Source organism: Bubalus bubalis, chromosome 24 (assembly GCF_019923935.1).
Source record: "Bubalus bubalis isolate 160015118507 breed Murrah chromosome 24, NDDB_SH_1, whole genome shotgun sequence".
Classification (NCBI taxonomy): domain Eukaryota; kingdom Metazoa; phylum Chordata; class Mammalia; order Artiodactyla; family Bovidae; genus Bubalus; species Bubalus bubalis.
In genome coordinates, this window is record NC_059180.1 from 17,310,548 (window position 1) to 17,321,436 (window position 10,889).

Sequence of the window (10,889 nt, forward strand, 5' to 3'; positions counted from 1 at the left end):
TCAAATGAACAGTTTCTTGGTTTTGTTGATCTTCTCCATTGTTTTTCTATGCTTTGTTTCATTTGTCTCCACTTTAATCTTTATTATTTCCTTCCTCTGTCAGTTTTGGGGTTTAATTTGCTCTTATTTTTCTAGTTCCTTGAGGTCCAGTAGTAGTAGCGTTAGTAGTTCAGTCGTGGCTGACTCTTTGGGATCCCATGGACTATAACCCACCGGGCTCCTCTGTCCATGGGGATTCTCCAGGCAAGAATACTGGAGTGAGTTGCCACTCTCTTTCCAGAGGATCTTCCCTACCCAGGGATCGAACCCGGGTCTCCTGCTTTGCAGGCAGATTCTTTACCATCTGAGTTCCAGGAAAGTCCTTCCTTAAAGTGTATAGTTAGGTTACTCATTTGTAGTAACAAGTGGTGGAGGCCATTCATATATTCTTTCTGCCCCTTTCTTTCCCCTCCTTCTGGGACTCTTATAATGCATATGTTGACATGGGGTCCCACAGGTCGGTTAGGCTCTGTTCATTTTTCTTCACTTTTTTTCCTTCATACACCTCAAACTGGATAATTTCAATTTGCCTATCTTCAAATCACTGATTCTTTGTTTTGACTGCTTCAGATCTGATGTTGAATCCCTCTGGTAAATTTCTCATTTCAGTATTTACTTTTCAGCTCCAGAATTTTTATTTGGTTCCTTTTAATAACATCTATCTTTTAATTAATATTCTGTATTAGTTCATACATCATTCTGGTTTTAGTCCTTCATCCATGGTTTCTTTTAGCATTTTGAGCATATTTAAGACACCAGATTTAAAATCTTTGTCTAGTGAGTCCAATGTCTGGACTTCTTCAGGGACAGTTTCTGTCAAATTCTTTTTTCGTTGTTTGTTTGTTCCTTGTCAATGGGCTCTGATTTCCTATGCCTTTTTGTTATTGTTGAAAACTGGATGTTGAATATTATAAAGTGATAACTCTGGAAATCAGACTCTCCTCTGCCCGGTAGGATTAGCGTTTGTTGTTTGTTTTGGCTACATCCATCCCTTTGTTTAATGACTCTTCCCATCCCTTTTTGCAAAAACTATATTTTTTTGTTGTAGGTTCACTGCAGTCTCTGTTCCATTACCTTTGGCAGCCAGCCAACGATCTGATAGAGATTTCCTTAAATGCCTGGTGCCCGAATGAATAAGGCACAACAGAACAAAAAATATTTTCTCGTCATTTAGAGACCAGCTCTGAGCTGGGACTCTTCTTCAGTGCTTAGCCAGGCTGACTACAACTACATTTTAGCTTTCATCTTAGCTTTTCACCTGTTTGTGAAGAGTCCAAAGATCAGCCCGAGGTGCAAACCTAGGGTCCTGTTGTGTTTGTGTGTGTGTGCATGCGTTCAGCCCTCGGCATCTGCATTGCACTCCAGATCCTGTGGTACAGATGGAAGCCTTTCAAAGCCTTTGCATTTTCCTCTTCAGCCTCCTCTCCCCAGGCTTTTCGGTCTGTCTGGTGCCTGTTCCTTCCAGCCCCCCCTTGCCCCCCGTTGGGCAGCATATGTCTTTAAATTATTTCAACAGACACCGCCTAGGAAGCAGCTCCAGTCTTGAAAGACTTTCAAGGGGAGGCAAAACAAAGGCACATGCCTACGCCAATCCCTCAAGAAGCTACCAGGCAGATCAAAAGGTACAACCACAGTTCTTTGAGAACAAAGGCTCTGTTACCCTTTCTTCCTCCAGCAAAACACACCAAAAATGCAGGCCACTGTTCCTGCACCCACCACTGAGCTGGGGAGAAGGAAACGGTAAGCAGGTAAGCAAAAATGCCACAACACGTCCTGAGCAAAGATTAAGAGTCTCTTTTTGGGGTAAGCAGTCCCCTGGTTGCTTTACAGTTTTGATTAGATTCCAGGAAAAAGTCAATTTTGACAGTTTCTGCCAGCTTCATACGTATTTCAGTGGGAAAGACTGATCCTTGAAATTCTGTACATTTTAAAGCTTATTAAAGTGCTGTTTCACCAATTTTTTTTTTTCTTTTGTAGGTTGCAATTTTGGTGCCATATCTAAGCACACTGTACCTAACCCAAGGTAACGAAATTTTTCTTTATGTTTTCTTCTAACTGTTTCATTATTTTACTTCTTATGTTTAGCTCTATGGTCCATTTTGAGTTAATGCTTGTGTAGAGTGTGAGAGAACAATCTAAATTTATCTTTTTGCATGTGAATATTCCATTGTCCCAGCATAATAAGTTAAAGAAAATGTATCTTTTCTCCATGGAATTACCTCGACACCTATTTTGAAAATTAATTAGCTGTAAATGTATGGGTTTATTTCAGGACTCTATTCTGTTCCATTGCTTTACGGTCTATCTATGTGCCAATATCACACTGTCTTGATTACAGTAACTTTGTAGCAAGCTTTGAAATTTGGAAGTGAACGTCATCCAACTTTATCGCGCTTATTCAGAATTGTTTTGTCTATTCTGGCTTGGTTGGATTTCCACATAAGTTTTAGGATTAGCTTGTTAATTTCTGCAAAAATATCTCCTAGGATTTTGACAAGGATTGTGTTGAATCTATAGATCAACTGGGGGAAATGTACCATCTTAAAAATATTGTCTTCTGCTCCATACCCAAGAACTAGGTCTCTGTTTATATAGATCTTTTAAAATTTCTCTCAGGCACCTCTTTCCTCATCCATTTGCTTTTGATCCCCAACATCCCCAACACTGCAGGGCTCCTTTGATGAGCCAGATGCTCTGCTGAGAACCCTAGCCAAGGAAGGGCAGGAGGCATTTCACTGAGAACTCATCAGAGACAAAAGTAACATCTAGAGGGTCTTGGCAGGAGGGCTGGGTTTTACACATATGTGGCTGAGACTTGGAGCCCTCTTTTCACTCTTACCCTCATAGAGCGGATTTATTTCAAGAACAATGGCTGAATATAAAGGAAAAACAATAAACAGCTAAACTATAACAACTACAGAATCAAATAAATTACAGTAACAAAGAAACAGTTACTTTAACTGTCCTCAGTTAAAGTAACACAGAAAGGGTAGGATTATCCTGCTTTAAAGACTCATCTTGGTTTATTTCAGGCACTGGACCAATAAGGCTCTCATTCAAGCACGTGATAATGCTGTCATAGAATTTTGTAAATCTCTTCCTCAAATTAGTCTCCCTGGTGGGCTGATCTGATTCTCCCAGCCATCGATCACATTATAGCTGTTTGAGGCAGGAGGGGTGCTTGGGGTTTCCCTAGCCACAATTTCCAAGACAAGGATTCAAGCACATGTGATGGATTTGGGGGGTGATCCCAGGAAACACTTGCATGGGAGTGGGGAAGTGAGGCGGGGCAGGAAGCCACTAGAGAGCTCTAAGGAACACATTACTACTATGGCCACTTAGAACTTGTTTTTTTTTAAATTGGAAAATAGTTGCTTTGGAGATCCCTGGTGGCTCAGTGGTAAAGAACCCACCTGCAATGCAGGAGATGTAAGAGATGTCAGTTTGATCCCTGGGTCAGAAAGATCCCCTGGAGAAGAGAATGACAACCCACTCCAGTATTCTTGCCTGGAGAATCTTATGGACAGAGGAGCCTGGCGGGCTACAGTTCATGGGGTTGCAGAGTCAGATACGACTGAAGGGACTTGGCACACGTGCATGGTTGCTTTACAATATTGTGTTAGTTTCTGCTGCACAATGGAGTAAATCAGCTATACGTGTACATATATCCCCGCCCTCTTGGAACCTCCCTCCCACCCACCCCCTATTCCACCCCTCTAGGTCCCCCAACATGGTCACTGCGGAGCACCAAGCTGAACTCCTTGTGCTATACAGCAGCTTCCCGCTAGCTATCTATTTAATACACAGCAGTGTATATATGCCAATCCCAATCTCTCAGTTCATCCCACCTCCCCTCCCCCTGCCCTATGCCCACACGTCCGTTCTCTACACCTGTGTCTCTATTCCCGCCCTGCATATAGGTTCACCTGCCTATAGGTTCAGTTTTCTAGATTCCACGTATATGCGTTCATATATGATATTTGTTCTTCTCTTCCTGACTTCATTCTGTCTGACAGTCTCTAGGTACATCCACATCTCTGCAAATGACCCAATTTCATTCCTTTTTATGGCAACTGAAACTTAATCCAGTTAATTTCTCCAAACCATAGCAGATTAAGGAACAAGGAAGTCCGGGGTGTTTCTTGGCTAGGACCCCATGTGTCGTTAGCAGGGGGCTGCTTCTAGGAGCACTTCAGCTGCCCAACGGTGTGTACCTGCAGCCAAAATAAGCCTTCAGGCTGCTGGCTGCAAGTATAGGCAATGAGAACGTCTCAGTGCCTAGAGCTGAGGGGGTGGGGGCGAAGCTCCGACATCTGTTACAAAGCGAATGGCAGCAACTGCTGCCTCCTAGCTTCCACCCTGTACTTCTTCCTCCTATCAGAACCGCAATGTAATTCTGGTCAGCAAACATGCCCAGCTAACAGACCACTTCCCAATCTTGCTTGCAGCTAATGATGAGAAGTTTCAAATGGGGCTTCTGAGAGCACCCTTTGGCCCTCCTACTCTTCCAGTTCCTCCTTTCTCCTGCCTGAAGTATAGATGTGATGGCTGGAGCTCTGGCAGCCATTTGGAACCAAAGAGAAAGGTCAAGAAAATCACAGAGAACTTGATGCTGATATCACACGTTGTGAAGCAATATCAGCAGCTACTTGCCTTCAGGCTTCACATTACACAGGTGAATAGGCTTTTAAGTAATTCAGCCCAGTGGTTGTTCTCATACCATCTGAATGTAACCTCTAACTACACAGGGTTTTAAAGGACTATCAAAAATAAAAAGGGTCTTACTGTATACCCAGGTTGGTAGAACAAGTTATGCCAGGTACATATAAAAATACTGACAAAGTCTAAATGTACCAGAATGAGAGGTTTGTATTAATAATTTATGAAACATTGATATCAGGGAATACTCCACAGATATTAAAATGGGATAATTTCTTTGTATATAAAAGAGACAATATAGAAATAGATTCCTATATCATTTAAAATCAAAAGGTATAATAGATCAAGTGAGAAAATCAAGCTTCGTGAGTATAAGTACCACGTGCAATTTCAGAGTCATACCTTTGTAGGGAGGTGCCTCATACTTTTAAAATCCTTTACGTTTATAAAAACAAAACAAGACTGGAGCACTTCTGTTTGAGGTCCTGAGCTGCTGCACAAGAACTCTCAGCACCCTGAGGCGGCCATGCTGTGGGGAAGCCCAGCTGCACGGAGAAATCACGTGTGGGTTTTCTGGTCAACTGCCCTGTTTTTGAGTCACTCTGACCCAGGTGACCATACTTTGGCCACCCCATGCGAAGAGCTGACTCACTGGAAAAGACTCTGATGCTGGGAAAGATTGAGGGCTGGAGGAGAAGGGGTAACAGAGGATGAGATGGTGGGATGGCATCAGCGACTCAATGAACATGAGTTTGGGCAAACTGCAGGAGATAGTGAAGGACAGGGAAGCCTGGCGTGCTGCAGTCCATGGGATTGCAAAGACCTGGATACGACTGAGCGACTGAACAATAACAGTGACCCAGCTGCCAGACCTGCAGGTGACCCAGCCATCAGATATTCCAGCCCTCAGCTGTTAAGTCGCCCAAAGCTTTCAAATCTTTCCAGCTCTGGGAGTCCCCTGGTAGTCTAGTGGTTAGGATTCAATGTTTTCACTGTCATAGCCTGGGTTCAATCCCTGGTCGGAGACCTGCGATCCTTCAAGTTACACAGTGAGGTTAAAAAAAAAAAATCTCCCCAGTTCAAGTTCCAGACACTATGGAGAAGCAATGTATCCCTGCTGTATCCTGTGCAAATGTCTGACTCACAGAATCCATGATCATGACAAACTTTTTAAAGTCACTAAAGAATGATAATAATAAACAGAGGGAATGTAACCTTCCATTCTGCCCCCTTCCTTTCTCCTGCTCCCTGGAATGTGGGCACTGTGGTGGCCATCTCGGGCAAGGCAGACCAGGGTAATATCCTAAAGATGGCACAGAAGCAGGACAGAAGGAGCCTGGGTGCCTGAATGCCCTTGTGGAGTACCACTCAACCCTGGACACCTTGGTCGTCTACACTGTGACATGTGAGGGAAAAAAAAAACACACACAAAACTCTTATTTAAGCCACCATGAACTTAAGTTCTTGTTACATGCAACTGAACCTGTATTTGAACTAAGACAGATACAGATTTGCATGTGGAGGCAGATATAGACATAAGAGATAGGGCTTCCCAGGTGGCACAGTGATAAAGAATCCACCTGCCAAAGCAGGAGAAGCAAGAGGTGCAGGTTCGATCCCTGGGTTGGGAAGATCCTCTGGAGTTGGAAATGGCAACCTGCTCCAGTATTTTTGCTTAGAGAATTCCATGGACAGAGGAGCTTGGCGGACTTACAGTCCTCGGGATCTCAAAAAACTGGACATGACTGAACACACACACAAGATACAGATGCAGAAACAGTCCTGACTGATGGATAGATGTCCTTCCAGGACTTGTTATGGAAGAAAAAGGTTAAAACTGACACAGGCAACTAGCAATCTCTGTCAAGTGCTAGAAACTAAACTATACAAATTGTATTCCTCAGGGCCTGTTACCAACAGTATTATTCCAGTTGCAGTAGGAGGAAAGCAAACCAAGCAAGTTTCGTAAATCTAGGAATGCATTGTAGCAGGTCAAAGCTCAGAAAGGAATTCCCTCCCACTGCAGTGGGGCTCTCTCTCTGCTGCATCTGTAGACTGCAAACTCCCAATTCACGAGTTCTGCAGTCAGCGTGGAAAGGAAGTTCCCATGGACTCCAGCCAGAAAATTCCCAGGGAATTATCTGCATTGGCTTGGACTGAATCACAGACCAATCTATGTGCCAGTCTGGGGTCAAGGAAGGCTCAGCTTAAGTCACCTGGCAATCCCTATGCGGGTTACTGCGGCCAGAGGGAGGGAAGCTCTGATGGGGTAATTGCCAACCCATCTCTGTGGTTATCATCAAAAGAAGGAGGGTTGGGTATAGAGTTATGCTGTGCAGGCAGTAGTCATCACATATACCAATATTATTGCTAAGGACTGAATTGCACACACCTCCCCCACCCATTCATAGCTTGAAGTCCAAATTCCCCATCTGATACTATCTGGAGATAGAGCCGTTGGGAGGTAATTAAAGTTAAATGAGGTCATAAAGGGTGAAACCCAAATCTTATAAGACTGTGGCTTTATAAGAAGAGACACCAGAGTTCTCGCCCCACCCTCTCTCTCTCTACCACTCCCCTGCCCCCTTGTAAAGATTCAGAAAGAAGGTGGCTGTCTGCAAGCCAGGGAAAGAGCCCTCACTCAAACCCAACCATGCCAACTTCCTGGCTCAGACTTGATCTCAGACTTCCAGCCTCCAGAACAGTGAGAAAGTATGTCCTTTAAGCCTGACCCACTCCCCATCTATGGTATTTTGTTATGGCAGCCTGAACAGACTAAGACGTATTTCTCTGTATTAGTCAAGATTCTCTACAGAGAAACAGAACCCTAACACAATTATTAATAACAAGATTGTTTACATTTTTAAGGAATTCACCATCTAACAGGCACTGTACTAAGCTATCACTTTTAATTTCCCCCATTTTTAGACTCAAGGAAATGAAGGTGCAGGAGATTAAACAACTTGCTCAGGATCATTGGGTTGGTAAGTGGTCGAGTCAGGGTTGGAACCTGAGCTATCTAGCTCCAAGTGTTAATAGGACTATATCTAGTTGGTAGGAATTTTTAATTAAAAAATTTTTCTGTATTGATTTTTTTTTTTTTTTTTTGGCCCATGCTGCATGGCACACAGGATCTAAGCTCCCTGACCAGGGACTGAACCTGTGGCTCCCTGAAGTGGAATCAGGGGGCCTAACCACTAGACTTCCAGGGAATTCCCTATGTTGATTTTTATTTATTTAAGTTTTCATTCGCTTATTTTTGGCCACATTGGGTCTTCATTACTTTGTGTGAGCTTTCTCTAGTTTCACTGAGTGGGCCCTACTCTCCAGTTGCAGTGCCAAGGCTTCTCATTGTGGTGACTTCTTATGGCTCTAGGTGAGAGGGCTTCAGTAGGTGTGGCAGGTGGCCTTCGTTGCCCTGTGACATGCGAGATCCTCCCAGAGCAGGGACTGAACCCGTGGCCACTGAATGGCCAAGCAGATTCCTAACCACTGGACCACCAGGGAAGTCCATTTTAAAAAATGTATTTGGCTGTGCTGGGTCTTAGTTGCAGCACATGAGATCTTCAGTATTCTTTGTGGAATGTGGGATCTATAGTTGAGGCATGCAAGATTTAGTTCCCTGGCCAGGGATCGAACCCAGGCCCCCTGAGTTGGGAGCATAGAGTCTTAGCCACTGAACTACCAGGGAAGTCCCCTGTATTGATTTTTATTAATTTTTATTTATTTATTTACTTTTGACAGTGCTGGGTCTTTATTGTTGCATGGGCTTTTCTCTAGTTGTAGCAAGCAGGGGCCACTCTCCTGTTGCAGTGAGAGCCCTAGGGTGAGCGGGCTTCAGTAGTTACAGCTCCCAGACTCTACAGCACAGGCTTAATAGTTGTGGCACATGGGCTTAGTTGCTCCGAGGCATGTGGGATCTTCCCAGATCAGGGATCAAACCCATGTCTCCTGCATTGGCAGGCAGATTCTTTACCCCTGAGCCACCCGGGAAGCCCTCCTGTATTGATTTTTAAAGTGATACATCGCTTCTGGAATCTGAGGAACATAATAAAGCTATCTTCATATTTGAAATTAAAAAAAGGAAGGTCGCCAAGCATCTATCTGCATGCTGGGGAGAAGGCACAGCAAGAGGGAAGGCATTAAAAATATAAAGAGATGTGAGTAGTGGTCCTTCCAAAAATGCTGATCGAGAATGATGGTGATACTTCCTGGCAGTCCAGGGATTAAGACTCAGTGCTTCCATAGCAGGAGCACAGGTTGGATCCCTGATCAGAGAATTAAAATCCCACATGCTCAGAGTGGGGGTGGGTGGGGGTGGGGGTGGGGGTGGGGGGGGGAGGATGAGTGCAATGTCATTTCCTTCAGGTCAACTAGTCCAACTAGTCAATTTCACAGGCGTGAGGGTTAGAACCACTGAAGCAACATGTGCTTGGGGGTTTTTCCCAACACCAAGAGTGTGTCACATGACCTAGAGGGGTGAGGTGGAGGGTGGGAGGGAGGCTCAAGAGGGGAAGGGGTATGTGTATACTCATAGCTGATTCACGTTGTTGTACAGCAGAAACCAACGACATGGCAAAGCAATTATCCTCCATTTAAAAATCAAAATTAAAAAATTCCGTGGTGGTGCAGTGGTTAAGAATCTTCCTTGCAATGCAGGGAACACGGGTTCTATCCCTCGTTGGAGACCTAGGATCCCACATGCCGCAGAGCAAATAAGCCGACACACCACCATTACTGAGCCCGTGGGCCACAACAAAAGACCCCGCATGCCACGACTAGGAGCTGACCCAGCTAAAGGTATATATACATATATACATAAAAGAACGTATCGCGGCCAAGAGAAACTTGAGGCTCCCTGAGGCTGTGTTAATAGAGGGGTGGTGCCCAGAGCGAGGGAGGTGAGTCTCACTGCAGAGGCCATACCTGCAGTCTATGTCCAGTTCATTTTAAGAACACTGGTGAACTGGAGTATATTCAAAGAGGCACCCAAGATGTTGGGGGGCAGGGGTGTGAAGAGGGTCTGAAAACCACCGGAAAGCAGAGGTATTTAGCTTGAAAAAGGGAAGATTCAGGGTGGAGGATGTGAGAGCTGACCTTTAGTTCCAGACCACGGCAGTCACAGTTGCCTAATTAAAGTAGATGGTGAGCTTCCGGTCGCCGGTGGTATGCAAACCAAGGCATGGCCACCTGTTGATGTGGGCGCATGGTCGGATTGATTGAACGTGTGGTTGGACCACAGGGCCATGGAGGCTCCTTTCATGTTGAGTGTCTGTGGGGCTCTGATTTTTGGAAAGACGTGGGAGGGCTTACGCTAGAAGGAGAGTGTCCTGAATTGAATGTCTGTATCTCTCTGAAATTCACGTGTGGTGGCCCTAACCCGTGCATCGGTATGGAAGTCATTAAGGACTGGACTGTTGTCCTTCCAAGAAGAGATGCCAGGAAGCTCCTCCTCTCTCCCTCTCTCCATGGGCACCAAGGAAAGGCCATGTGAGGACCCAGGGAGAAGGCAGCTCTCTGCAAGCAAGGAAGTGGGTTCTCGCCAGGAGCTGAATGGGTTGGCACCTCGAGCTTGGACTTTCCAGCCTCCAGAACTGTGAGAAATAAATTTCAGTTGCTTAAGCCCCTGGGTCTGTGGTATTTGTTGTAGCAGCCGGAGCTAAGACAGAGAGTCCTGCAGCAGCTACGCTAACAGGGCTGAGGGGGACCCTACTGGGGTCGCTAATAGGGTTGATCACCTCCTCCCTCCCCTGCAGCCTCCGATCTTTCTCAGTTAATAGAACAGAACTTCCTCACTGTCGACAGTCTCACATCCATTGGGAAATGGACATGCAGGAGTAAACGTAAAGCACTTGGGATCACGGTTGGTGTTGAGTATATGACTGACTTAAAGAGTTGTTGTTAGCAGTGTTGATAATAGAATTTAGGAGTAGTGCCTTTTTACTTTTTCTGCTTTCTAGCACTAACTTACTCCTCTCCTGGAATTGTGTCCCGATCTTTTCTGCCTCTCTCCCCAGAGGAGCGCACGACTCTGTCCTAAGTCAATGTACTTTATTCCCATTAGTTAATCCAGTCAGAATATGTGACCCGTGCATGTGTGCTAAGTCACTTCAGTCGTGTCTCACTTCTTGCAGCCCTATGGACCATAGTCTGCCAGGCTCCTCTCTCCATGGGATTCTCCAGGCAAGAAT

At 45.0% G+C, this 10,889-nt stretch overlaps 1 long non-coding RNA gene across 1 annotated transcript; it reads left to right on the forward strand.

Annotated features, from left to right (window-relative positions):
- The first annotated feature begins 1,408 nt into the window (after window positions 1-1,408).
- On the forward strand, window positions 1,409-10,277 carry LOC102393771. The gene is made up of 4 exons (XR_006548283.2): window positions 1,409-1,787; window positions 2,017-2,062; window positions 7,627-7,682; window positions 9,358-10,277. It is a non-coding gene; the product is annotated as an uncharacterized LOC102393771 (long non-coding RNA).
- The last annotated feature ends 612 nt before the right edge of the window (window positions 10,278-10,889 follow it).